We start from the raw sequence: 14692 nt of genomic DNA, 5'->3' as shown, positions 1-14692 counted from the left end.
ATCTTTTTTTATTATTTATTCAAATATTTATTGAGCACTTACTAATTTGAATACTTCAGAGTGGTAATAACATAGGGGTCATCAGCACAGGTTCTTTTTTTTTACCTTCTTTATATTTTTAATTTTTTAAAAATTTAAATTTATTTATTTTAATTGGAAGTTAATTACTTTACAATATTGTATTGGTTTTGCCATACATCAACATGAATCCACCATGGGTGTACACGTGTTCCCAATCCTGAATGCCCCTCCCACTTTCCTCCCCATACCATCCCACTGGGTTATCCCAGTGCACCAGCCCCAAGCATCCTGTATCCTGCATCAAACTTAGACTGGCAATTTGTTTCTTATATGATATTATACATGTTTCAGTGCAATTCTCCCAAATCATCCCACCCTCTTCCTCTCCCACAGAGTCCAAAAGACTGTTCTAGACATCTGTGTCTCTTTTGCTGTCTCGCATACAGGGTTATCGTTACCATCTTTCTAAATTCCATATATATGCGTTAATATACTGTATTGGTGTTTTTCTTTCTGGCTTACTTCACTCTGTATAATCAGCTCCAGTTTCATCTACCTCATTAGAACTGATTCAAATGTATTCTTTTTAATGGCTGAGTAATACTCCATTGTGTATATGTACCACAGCTTTCTTATCCATTCTTCTGCTGATGGACATCTAGGTTGCTTCCATGTCCTGGCTATTATAAACAGTGCTACCATGGACATTGGGGTACACGTGTCTCTTTCAATTCTGGTTTCCTAGTTGTGTATGCCCAGCAGTGGGATTGCTGGGTCATAAGGCAGTTCTATTTCCAGTTTTTCAAGGAATCTCCACACTGTTCTCCATAGTGGCTGTACTAGTTTGCATTCCCACCAACAGTGTCTTTTTTGAGTTTTACTTCTATAAGATCTTGTAGGTGTTCATAGAATCATTCAAATTCAGCTTCTTCAACATTACTGGTTGGGGCATAGACATGGATTACTGTGATATTGAATGGTTTTCCTTGTAAATGGACAGAGTGCATTCTGTCATTTTTGAGATTTCATCCAAGTACTAGATTTCAGACTCTTTTGCTGACTATGAGGGCTACTCCATGTTATCTAAGGGATTCTTGCCCACAGTAGTAGATATAATGGTCATCTGAGTTCAATTTGCCCATTCCAGTCCATTTTAGTTCACTGATCCATAAAGTGTCGATGTTCACTCTTGTCCTTCCTGTTCGACCACTTCCAGTGTACCCTGATTAATGGGCCTAACATTCCAGGACCATATGCAATATTGTTCTTTACAGCATCAAACTTTACTTCCATCACCAGTCGTATCCACAACTGGGTGTTATTTTTGCATTGGCTCCATTTCTTCATTCTTTCTGGAGTTATTTCTCCCCTCTTCTCCAGTAGAATAGTGTGCACCTACTGACCTGGGGAGTTCATCTTTCAGTGTCCTATCTTTTTGCCTTTTCATACTGTTCATGGGGTTCTCAATGGAAAAATACTGAAGTAGTTTGCCATTCCCTCCTCCAGTGGACCATATTTTGTCAGAACTCTCCACCATGACCCATCCATCTTGGGTGGCCCTATATGGCATGGCTCGTAGTTTTACTGAGTTAGACAAGGCTATGGCTCACGTGATTAGATTGGTTAGTTTTCTGTGATTGTGGTTTTCATTCTGTCTGCCTTCTGATGGATAATAAGAGGCTTATGGAAGCTTCCTCATGGGACAGATTGATTTTGGGAGAAACTGGGTCCTGTTCTGATGGGCAGGTCTGTGCTGAGTGCAATTCAGTTGCTCAGTCATGTCCAACTCTTTGTGCCTCTATGGTCTGAAGCACACTATGCTTCCATGTCCATCACCAACTCTAGGAGCTTGCTCAAACTCATGCCCATCGAGTCGGTGTTACCATCCAACCATCTCATCCTCTGTTGTCACCGTCTTTCCTAGCCTTCAATCTTTCACAACATCAGGGTCTTTTCCAATGAGTCAGTTCTTCACATCAGGTGGCCAAAGTATTGGAGTTTCAGCTTCAACATCAGTCCCTCCAATAAATATTCAGGACTGATCTTCTTTAGGTGGACTGGTTGGATCTCCTTGCAGTCCAAGGGATTCTTAAGAGTCCTCTCCAGCATCACAACTGGAGAAAAGCATCAATTCTTCTGTGCTCAACTTTCTTTATAATCCAACAGTCATATCCATACATGGCCACTGAAAAAACCATAGTTTGGCTAGACAGACCTTTGTTGTTAAAGTAATGTCTCTGCTTTTTAATATGCTATCTAGGTTGGTCTGTATACAAATTTCTCAAGAGGCAGGTCAGGTGGGCTTGTATTCACATCTCTTGAAGAATTTCCCACAGTTTATTGTGATTCACATAGTCAAAGGCTTTGGCATAGTCAATAAAACAGAAATAGATATTTTTCTGAAACTCTTGCTTTTCAATGATCCAATAGATGTTGGCAATTTGATCTCTGATTCCTCTGCTTTTCTAAAACCAGCTTGAACATCTGGAAGTTCATGGTTTATGTATTGTTGAAGCCTGGATTGGAGAATTTTGAGCATTACATTGCTAGCGTGTGAGATGAGTACAATTGTGTGGTAGTTTGAACATTCTTTGGCATTGCCTTTCTTTGGTATGGGCTTGGGATAGATGCCAGATCATGGCATCTAGTCCCATCACTTTATGGCAAATAGATGGGGAAACAGTGGAAACAAGGGCTGACTTTATTTTTCTGGCTGCAAAATCACTGCAGATGGTGATTGCAGCTGTGAAATTAAAAGACGCTTACTCCTTGGAGGAAAGTTACGACCAACTTAGACAGCTTATTAAAAAGCAGACACATTACTTTACCAACAATGGTCCAGCTAGTTAAGGCTATGTTTTTTCCAGTAATCATGTATGGATGTGAGAGTTGAACTATAAAGAAAGTTGAGCATTGAAGAATTGAAGTTTTTGAACTGTGGTGTTGGAGAAGACTCTGGAGAGTTCCTTGGACTGCAAGGAGGTCCAACCAGCCTATCCTAAAAAAAATCAGTCCTGAGTGTTTGTTGGAAGGACTGTTGTTGAGGCCTAAACTCCAGTACCTGGTCACCTGATGCAAACAGCTGACTCATTTGAAAAGACCCTGATGCTGGGAAAGATTGAAGGTGGGAGAAGCAATGGATGATGGAGGATGAAATGGTTGGATTGCATCACCGACTGAATGGACATGAATTTGGGTGAACTATGGGAGTTCATAATGGACAGGGAGGTCTGCCCTCCTTGTGCTGCTTCCATGGAGTCGCAAAGAGTCAGACATGACTGAGCGACTGAACTGAACTGAACTGAACTGAACTAGGTTGGTGATAGCTTTTCTTCCAAGAAGCAAGTGTCTTTTAATTTCATGGCTGCAGTCACCATCTACAGTGATATTCAGTTCAGTTCAGTTACTCAGTCATGTCTGACTTTTTGCGACCCAAAGAATCGCAGCACGCCAGGCCTCCCTGTCCATCAGCAACTCCCGGAGTTCACTCAGACTCACGTCCATCGAGTTAGTGATGCCATCCAGCCATCTCATTCTTGGTCGTCCCCTTCTCCTCCTGCCCCCAACCCCTCCCAGCATCAGAGTCTTTTCTCATGAGTCAGCTCTTCGCGTGAGGTGGCCAGTGTACTGGAGATTCAGCTTTAGCATCATTCCTTCTAAAGAAATCCCAGGGTTGATCTCCTTCAGAAAGGACTGGCTGGATTTCCTTGCAGTCCAAGGGACTCTCAAGAGTCTTCTCCAACACCACAATTCAAAAGCATCAATTCTTCGGCGCTCAGCCTTCTTCACAGTCCAACTCTCACATCCATACATGACTACTGGAAAAACCATAGCCTTGACTAGAAGGACCTTAGTCGGCAAAGGAATGTCTCTGCTTTTGAATATGCTATCTAGGTTGGTCATAACTTTTCTTCCAAGGAATAAGCATCTTTTAATTTCATGGCTGCAATCACCATCTGTAGTGATTTTGGAGCCCCCTAAAATAAAGTCTGACACTGTTTCCACTGTTTCTCCATCTATTTCCCATGAAGTGATGGAACCGGATGCCATGATCTTTGTTTTCTGAATGTTGAGATTTAAGCCAACTTTTTCACTCTCCTCTTTCACTTTCATCAAGAGGCTTTTTAGTTCCTTTTCACTTTCTGCCATAAGGGTGGTGTCATCTACATATCTGAGATTATTGATATTTCTCCTGGCAATCTTGATTCCAGCTTGTGTTTCTTCCAGTCCAGCGTTTCTCATGATGTACTCTGCATAGAAGTTAAATAAGCAGAGTGACAATATACAGCCTTGATGTACTCTTTTTCCTATTTGAAACCAGTCTGTTTTTCCATGTCCAGTTCTAACTGTTGCTTCCTGACCTGCATACAGATTTCTCAAGAGGCAGGTCAGGCGCTCTGGTATTCCCATCTCTTTCAGAATTTTCCACAGTTTATTGTGATCCACACAGTCAAAGGCTTTGGCATAGTCAATAAAGCAGAAATAGGTGTTTCTCTGGAACTCTCTTGCTTTTTTGATGATCCAGTGGATGTTGGCAATTTTATCTCTGGTTCCTCTGCCTTTTCTAAAACCAGCTTGCACATCAGGAAGTTCACAGTTCACATATTGCTGAAGCCTGGCTTGGAGAATTTTGAGCATTACTTTACTAGAATGTGAGATGAGTGCAATTGTGTGGTAGTTTGAGCATTCTTTGGCATTGCCTTTCTTTGGGATTGGAATGCAAACTGATCTTTTCCAGTCCTGTGGCCAGTGCTGAGTTTTCCAAATTTGCTAGCATATTAAGTGCAGCACTTTGACAACATCATCTTTCAGGATTTGAAATAGCTCCGCTGGTTTCATCACCTCCACTAGCTTTGCTCATAGTGATTCTTTCTAAGGCCCACTTGACTTCACATTCCAGGATGTCTGGCTCTAGATGAGTGATCACATCATCATGATTATCTGGGTCGTGAAGATCTTTTTTGTACAGTTCTTCTGTGTATTCTTGCCACCTCTTCTTAATATCATCTGCTTCTGTTAGGTCCATACCATTTCTGTCCTTTATTGAGCCCAGCTTTGCCTAAAATGTTCCCTTGATATCTCTAATTTTCTTGAAGAGATCTCTAGTCTTTCCCATACTGTTGTTTCCCTCTATTTCTTTGCATTGATTGCTGAAGAAGGCTTTCTTATCTCTTCTTGCTATTCTTTGGAACTCTGTTTTCAGATGCTTATATCTTTCCTTTTCTCCTTTGTTTTTTGCCTCTCTTCTTTTCACAGCTATGTGTAAGGCCTCCTCAGACAGCCATTTTGTTTCTTGCATTTCTTTTCCATTGGGATGATCTTGATCCCTGTCTCCTGTACAATATCTCGAACTTCAGTCCACAGTTCATCAGGCACTCTATTTATCAGATCTAGGCCCTTAAATCTATTTCTCACTTCCACTGTATAATCATAAGGGATTTGATTGAGGTCATACCTGAATGGTATAGTGGTTTTCCCTACTTTCTTCAATTTAAGTCTGTATTTGGTAATAAGGAGTTCATGATCTGAGCCACAGTCAGCTCCTGGTCTTGTTTTTGTTGACTGTTTAGAGTTTTCCATCTTTGGCTACAAAGAATATAATCAATCTGTCACTATTTCCATTTTTTCCCCATCTATTTGACATAAAGTGATGGTAAATCTTTAATCCAATTTTTTGTTGGTGAGTGGGGCTTTGTTCCCTCCCTGCTCTTTAACCTGAGGCCAAACTATGGTGGAGGTAATGAAGATTATGGACCTTCTTCAACTGGTCCCATGCACACACTGTTGCACTCAGTGCCCCCAACTCTGAAGCAGGCCACCTCCCACCCATGTCTCCACTGGAGACTCCTGGACATTCCAGCCAAATCTGGGTTAGTCTCTTTTGGGGCCACTGCTCCTTTCTCCTGTGTCCTGGTATGCACAAGGGTTTTGTTTGTAACCTCCAAGAATACGTTTCCCCAGTGCTGTGTAACTTCTGGCAGCTCTTTGGTGGGGTTAATGGCAATCTCTTTCAAGAGAGTTTATGTGATACCCAGGTCTGCTGTATCCAGAGCCCCTGCCCCTGCAGCAGGCCACTGCTGACCCATGCCTCCTCAGGCGACATTCAAACACTCTAAGTCAGGTCTGGCTCAGTCTCTTGGGGTCTCCTGGTGCACACAAGGTTTTGCTTGAGCCCTCTGAGTGTCTCTGGTGGCTATGGGGTTTGATTGTAAACTCGATTTCACCCCTCCTACCGTCTTGCAGGTCTTCTCCTTTACCCTTGGATGTGGGGTCTTTTATTGGTGGGATCCAACATTCTCCTGTCGACAATTGTTCAGCAATGAGTTGTAATTTTGGAGTTCTTGCAGGAGAAGATGAAGGCATGTCCTTCTACTCTGCCATGTTGATTATCTGATTATCAGACTTTTTTGAGTCTGGTACTGTCACACATTTTGTCTATTTATTTTTTGCTTGTTGTGTTTTCAATAGACAGGAGCTCCAACAGCAGATTAGCCTCAGTTTGATAGCTAAATCAGTGTTACACTTTTAAAATGATCATGTGTATAAAACATACAGAAAACACTACAGCAGAAGGAAGTTAATATTTTGTTATATTTGTTTCAGATCTCTCATTTTGTTTCACTCTCTCACTTTCTTTCTGTGAAATAACATGTTAACAGCTGAAGTTCTTTACATCTTTGGTCCTTTCTCCACCTGACTTCATCAGAGATCATTATTACTATGGTATTGAAAGGTGTTATTTCATTCATGTTTCATATTTTTAATACATAAGTTTTATAAACACAAGAAATAGGTAATATTGCCATTTTTTCATGAAATGTATGTAATTCCTTTTTCAATTTATGTCACTTAAGTTTCTGAATCGTATCCTTGTTGACATATGTTGATTTAGTTTAACAGCCATGAAATATTTTAATATGTGAAAAGCCACATTATTGGATAAAATCTGTTTTTACTGAATCTGAAATTCAAAATATTGTATTTTTAAATGAGAATATGAAGTAAGAACTAATAAGCAAAAGAAATTTGTAAAGTGCTTTGATTAACAAAATTATGAACTATACATAGTTAGAAGTATGTCAGTAAAATCACTATAAATTTCCTGAAACAATGGGTAGTTGAATTCAGTTCTCAAATACTACTAAGGAATAACTAATAAGTGCCTTAGTTGTAATTAGACAGACATTTTTAAAACTTCCTAACTTAAGATATTAGAGCATAATATAAACTCTCATTTTTAGAAACTGTTTCACTTTGATTATTATTTTTAATCACCACTTTACTGTATACTTTCCTTATAGGAGATTCCTTGGAATCGTTCATGGTTTGTGGTTCTGGAAGCCCTCCAGTTGGGTTACATCTGATAGGCCCTTTGCCCTGTTTATGCAAAAGTTGAGACAGAGGCCATTAGCAACTTATCTTAAATGGAATAACCACAAACCATAACTAATATTAATATAAACATATAAACATACTTTACCTAAAAGGATCTTATCTGAACATCCCCCTAGTAGATTTAATATTTTAATGCAGTTCCACATGTATCAGGAGAATAAAGTCTGTGGAAAAGTGTTTCTAAAGTCAGAGACACTTGAATTTAAAGCCTTGATCTATCTCTTATTATTCAAATTTTACTTTGGACAAGTTTTTTTTTTTTTTTTTTTAAATTTCCATTTATCAAGTATTCACTATTTCCAAGTCAGGGTATGTAGGCACTTTATATGCATAATTTCTAATCCCCATATTACTTTATGAGATAGAAATCATTATCATTGTTTTAACCTCCAATAAGAATCCTGGGGTTCACAGTATTTTGCCCAAAATCTCACAGCCAGTTAATCATAGAAAAGATTCAAGCCAGCGTTTCTGACTTTTGTAATTTCCACTACTTTAATTTTCATGCGTGAAGTACATTCAATAATTTCCCCCAAAATATATATTCACCAGGAATATCAGAATGTGAACATAGAGTCTTCACAGTTGTAGATAGCTTAGAGCCTAGGGATGAAATGATTCTGGATTTAGCACGGGTCCTAAATCCAATGACTGGTGTCTTTAAAAGAAGAGGAGAGGACATGGAAAGCAGGGTAGAAGGCCTTTGAAAATGAAAGCAGAGACTGGAGTTATGCTGCCACAAGCAATGAATTGGTAATGGCCACTAGAAGCTGGGAGTAGGCAAATTCTCTACTAGCTTCAAAGAGATTATGGTCTTGCCAATACCTTGGCCTGGTTTCCAAAACTATGTGAGAATACATTTTAAACCACCTAGTTTGTGGTGATTTGTTATGGCAGCCTTAGTACATGAATACAATGCTATGATATCACTAAAGAAAGACCTAAAATATTTATGCACAGTATTAAATACTGAGCATTGTTTACATCACCAGGACCATAGCGGGCACTCATCGCTGCTATGAAGCAATGAAACCACTGAAAACAATGACAAAATTGGGCCTCCTCTTGGATAATAATGAATAACAAGTAAAGAAATTCATAGAGATTCCATTGTTTATAGTACTCTTAAAATGCTTGTTTTCTGTAACATTGGTAGTAATGTCTCTTCTTAGATTCCCGCTTTTAGTAACTTAGTCTTCTCTCTTTTTTCTTTTTTAATCTTACTAAAAGTTTGCTCAGTTTTCTCGGAGTAACTCCCCTAAACTACAATCCAGTCATGGAGCAGAGGCACTAGCCTGTGGTCATCTTAGCTTCCTCTTCTGAAATGGCAGAATAGGATAAATGTAAATGGAATGTCAGTTAGGATAAAGGTAATTGGAGATTTTACCTTTTTGTACCAGCGTAGATTCGAACCATACAAGTGGAAGTTGAGGGGAGAGAGGAAACTCCAGACCTCTCAGCTGTTTGCATTAAAACAGAGCTTCTGCAACATGGAACAGGGTTGGGGAATGAGAAATACTCACAGCCTACCCCTTCCAGGGAGATACCATAGCCCTAGACTGGGAATGGAAAGTGAAGGAGCCCTTTATTCTTTGGCTTCATCCAACAAGAGTAGAATTTTCATCACACTGAATAAGAAAAAATAAGAGGAAAGAAAAGGAGAAAGAGGCTTGGTGGCTCAAATCCCACTGATTTTCTTTCTTACAGGTATTTAGAAAGTTATCTTGAATAAATATTTCTCCATCTCCTGGGTGACATTAGGATGATTTCTGGAGACTCGGATCCTTTTTTTGTATTTTCATATAGTTTTCATAAGTTATAGTTATTCTACTGTGGAGAAGTCAGTGCAGTTAATCATGCTATAATTTCAGAAGTGCCTCTAAACATACGGAGGACTGTGAAAGATAATTTCTTTGTTTAAGAAATATATCTGAAAATTATAAAATTAATTAATAAATTATTTAAAATAATTGAAAAATGATAACTGGAAAATGATAAAAATAATATGAAAATCATTGATTAAAGGTATATTTAAGTATAGATATATAAAAGAAGATATATCAGACTATTTCTGAAAATAATTTGAGTTTCTAAGATATTGAAATATATCAAAATAAAAACACAATACATGATAAATTATATAATAACTATTGATATAATTTTTATGGATTGTCAAGATGATAATAGTTGAACACAATAGCACAGTTGGATGTTTACTGAAATAAAAAGAAAGAGAATTATACATATTCTAAACTTATTATTCTGGTGCAACCACAGACATAGAAACTCATACAGATCTCTCAAGAGTTACTAAGAAAACTTTAATCTTTACACGAAACAATCAGAGTCTGTTTTATTTGTTAAATTGGTATAGTCTTGTAAATGAAGATTCTTTAAAAAGTGAGTTTGTGCCAACATATTTTGGCAGTCTGATAAATATTTTGCTATTCATAAATTTTATTTGCAACATTTAAAATTGTATGGTATTCCTTGAGAGTAATTGTTTATGAGTTACATGATACCACTTATAGTCATTATACTTTAAGAAGTACTGCCATAGATTTCCAAATTTATCTTCTTGTACTGAATGCCTAAGTAAATGGAGAAAAGTTGGGAAACAATCGATAAGCATAAAGTTTATTCTAATATGATCTTCCAAAAGTTTGAGACTAAATTTTTAAAAGCAAAGAAAAAGTAAAGTGAGTGACAATATAAGAGCTGGAGAAACCACTTAAAGACAGAATTGTAAAGTAAAATAAAAATAAATAAATAAATAAAAAGAAAGTTGTGATCACTGGTGAAACTTTCTGAATATTTCAGTGTAGTTTCTGCTTTCCTTCCAAAGATGTTCAAAACGTGTGTAATTCTAATGTTTAAAAAATAATATTTAAAATTTCTTTTGACATGAAACATCAGGGTTATTTAAAAAATGTGTATAGGCTAAATGCAATTAGTGCTTGTTTTTGGTTACACAGTTTAACCTGATGCTACCTGCTCTAATACATGCTTGGCAGCATTTCAAAAAACCAAACAGGTGTTTTCTGTTATCCATAGAGAGAAGGACCGTCTGTGTGTTTGTGTGTGGGAGGGTCTATAGCCATCCACTGGAAGTTACAGATGGTTCCTAGTGCTACCAGCACCTTTATCTTCAGTCATGTTAAGTATCATTTTGTTAACATTATTCCTTTTATGATTTTGACATCCTTGAGATGGGAAATTAGTTTAAGATTCTTTTTTCACTTTGTGAATATTGAATGACATATGTTAGAAGTATATAAAAGTACATAACATATTGGAATCTGTTTTAAATATATGTTGTATTTAAGGATAATATTGAATTTTCTCTACATGAAATTAGAAAAAAATATGGCAATTAATATGTTATTTGTACATACACAGAAAGATGTTATATTTTCATAGGTTAATTTACATAGGGACATTTTCCAAAATGTGGTCTTTCTTTTGAAGCATGCAATAATTTGGGCAGCATTATAACAGATAAGCAGATTGCACTTAGTCAGTGGTCCATCATATTAAAGAAGCAATTTTCTATGTACATTAAAAGATCATGTATCCTAAAAATATACAGAGAATAGAAACATAAAACTATAAGAAACCGATGGATGAATGGGTCAGTTGCATGGTGATGCAGGATAACTAGACCTTTGTGGGGAATTTATAGCATATACAGATGTTGAATTTTAATATTATATATCTGAAATACTACATACATTTTGATAGAATTTATCCTCAATTTTAAAAAGAGAAAAAATGAAACAAATAATATTAATTAATTTAAATGCTTTGCCAATGTACTGAAATATAATGAAAAGTTGACTTTATATACCAGTTAATCATAGAACAATCAGTGTTTAAATGCACAAATGATTTTGATAAACATCTTGAAAAAAAACTGACTGCTCTATATACTACTTGATGACTACCTTTTATTGTTTTTTATTTCTGCATTAAAACTATGCTTTAAGTGGCATTACTTACTAAAATTCTACATGTGTAAAAGGTTTATACTATAAGAGATACCAGGAGGTAACACAGAAACCACAAACGTCCATGCCTGACCACACAATTCCTGCATCTAAAAATAAGATTATTTCAACCCCCCTGTTTCCCAACCCCATGGTCTGATGAGCACAGAAGTCCTAATTTTGTAGACTTGACAAGTATATGCATATTTTTCTGAACTCTTCAGTTTTAGGGATCTAAAATCTTACCTTCTCTAAACTTTAGAATACTCTGCAGAATTTCACATCTTCATTAACATGTACCTAGCAAAAACCGTCAACAGAAAGTACCATAAAAAGAGTCAGAATTTACAGAAACTGTGTGTGCACACACCTAATTATGGGTATAAGAGACATGTGAGGTGATAGTCTAGCAGGAATATCTTTCTCATTACACAGAAAACAAAAATATAAATGCGTTATTTTCCAGAACTTTAAAAAGCGTAGTGTTGAAAATGACATATGTATACAGAGATAACTATATGTAAAAGTGGGACATGATTTGTTATTATATGGAAAATATGGACATAAATTATACATGTAACAAACACTGTCATTTCTATATTTAGAAATTGGCTGAGGTAAAATTGATCAAATTTGGAGACCTCGACATTTTCCTAGATTAAATAAAAGACCAAACTGAATACAGCTGACACTCTTTCACATAGCCATGTGACTTCAAATTAGTTGTTAGAGTTGATGAAGTGTGATAAATACATGCATACATTCATGAATACATTCGTATATAAATACATGCATACTTTGGAAATTGGGTAGAGCATTAAATCACATTAGAAAAAAAAATAGTTATTTTCATCTTTACAATTCCAAGATAATTTCTGCTATACTTCTAGTGCAGGAAGGTGTTAATTGTGGAAATATGCCACTTTCTTTGACAAAATTTTTCATATACTTGATATAAAAGCTACATTATTAATTATCTGTGACAAAAGTTTATTTGGGATGAAATTTTAATTTCTCCTCTCATTTAATCTTACTGAAAACTGAAATACATGAATGCTATTAAGTATTAATAGTTAATGCTTCTTTGATAAAAATTTGACATTAGTGTATAATTGTGAGTTTGTATTTACTTTTCTTATTGAAAGGTCAAGAACTTGAATTAGATACTCAGTGATGTCTGTGATTTTAAAAATGGTTAAGAACTACTGCCTTAAGTTTGAGCAGGTTTAGCCCCCCTGAATCATACTAAAGCAAATATAATATACTAGTGCAATTAGAAGAGATAATGAGTATTAAATCTATTTAGGATATTAAATCTTTAAGATGAGACATGTAAATGCCTATACAAAATTAAAAAGAAATGTCATTTTGCTTCTAATAAATATTCTGGGATACTTGGAAGAATTGGAATATTCCCAGGATATAGTGAGCGCCAATAAGAAAGACATCTAGGACCATTTCTGACCAGTTTCTCATGTGACGTGTTGGTGTTGCTGGTTATTTCACAGAAACCAACACTATAAAGCAATCATCAGTTCAGTTCAGTTGCTCAGTCACGTCCGACTCTTTCAGACACCATGGACTGCCACACCCCAGGCCTCCCTATCCATCACCAACTCCCAGAGTTTATTCAAATTCATGTCTATTGAGTCTGTGATGCCATCCAACCATCTCATCCTCTGTTGTCCCCTTCTCCTCCTGCCAGCATCAAAGGCTTTTCAGAGTCAGTTCTTTGCATCAGGTGACCAAAGCATTGGAGTTTCAGCTTCAACATCAGTCCTTCCAATGAACACCCAGAACTGATCTCCTTTAGGATGGACTGGCTGGATCTCCTTGCAGTCCAAGGGACTCTCAAGAGTCTTCTCCAAAGCCACAGTTCAAAAGCATCAAAACAAAGCTATCTAAACTGAATATCAGTTCAGTTGCAACAAGGGAAAGTTTTAATTTATTAAGTTGGCCTGAATTTTTCATCATTGTCAGATTTAACTTTACTTTGTATTACCACACAATTATCTTTTTTTATTCTCTGTTTTACAGGGATTAAAATTGAAATAATTGAAAAAGAGAAATTAGAGTTCATTTTCATCTTTACGAGTAAATTAAAAAATGGGGGAGTTCTCCTATGGATTATATGAAATTAATACAATCTTCATCCTTAAATTTGAGAAAAAAATCCAAATGGTAATTGTAGATTTTCTTCCCTGGTGGCTCAGATGGTAAAGAATTCACCTGCAATGTGGGAGACCTGAGTTCAATCCCTGGGTTGGGAAGATCCCCTGGAGAAGAGCATGGCAACTCACTCCAGTATTCTTGCCTGGAGAATCCCCATGGGCAGAGGAGGCTGGCAGGCTACAGTCCATGGATTGCAGAGTCGGCCGTGACTGAGCAACTAAGAACAGCACAATTATAGATTAACCTATATTAAATGCTTAAAACTGAAATAATAAAAATTGAATCCCATGTTAGAAAAATATTTTACTATATTCAATTCAAGTTTAGGGACACAACGATGATTTGATATATATATGCAAATGTTTTATGATTTAATCAATGTATTATCAATCTATTAGTAAACCTTCTTATATCAAATCATCTTTGTATCCCTAAACTTGAAACTCCAGTATTTAGGCCACCTCATGCGAAGAGTTGACTCATTGGAAAAGACTCTGATGCTGGGACGGATTAGGGGCAGGAAGAAAAGGGGACAACAGAGGATGAGATGGCTGGATGGCATCACTGACTCGATGGATGTAAGTCTGAGTGAACTCCGAGAGTTGGTGATGGACAGGGAAGCCTGGCGTGCTGCGATTCATGGGGTCACAAAGAGCTGGACACGACTGAGCAACTGAACTGAACTGAACTGATAACTGATATTTGGTAAAATCTAACAGCTATTTCTAATAAAAATGTATAAATAAGAATGGAAATCTTTAAGTGATAAAGACAACTTATTTTAAACTTATTTTACTATATTCACTAGTAAAATTGCAGAAGAATTTTTTCTAGATTTCAAAATGAAATCATTATCACTTTGCTATTTAATACAGTACTTATTTACAATTATTTTCACATTTTACAAATATTTAAATGTCGTCATATTTTTCTGTTTTAATCATGACCACATTTAATATGAAATGGTAAAAGATATATCTATAAAAAGTAAGACTTTTATGTGATATCTTAGCAAATATAGATTCATACACTGTCAAATTTATACCCAGACTAATACTGAATCATTGGACATTTTATTTTAAAATACAGAAACTCTAAAATATAATGTTGAGTAAGTT

Source organism: Oryx dammah, unplaced genomic scaffold (assembly GCF_014754425.2).
Source record: "Oryx dammah isolate SB20612 unplaced genomic scaffold, SCBI_Odam_1.1 HiC_scaffold_27, whole genome shotgun sequence".
NCBI classification, from domain to species: domain Eukaryota; kingdom Metazoa; phylum Chordata; class Mammalia; order Artiodactyla; family Bovidae; genus Oryx; species Oryx dammah.
Note: the sequence above shows the minus strand (reverse complement) of the source record.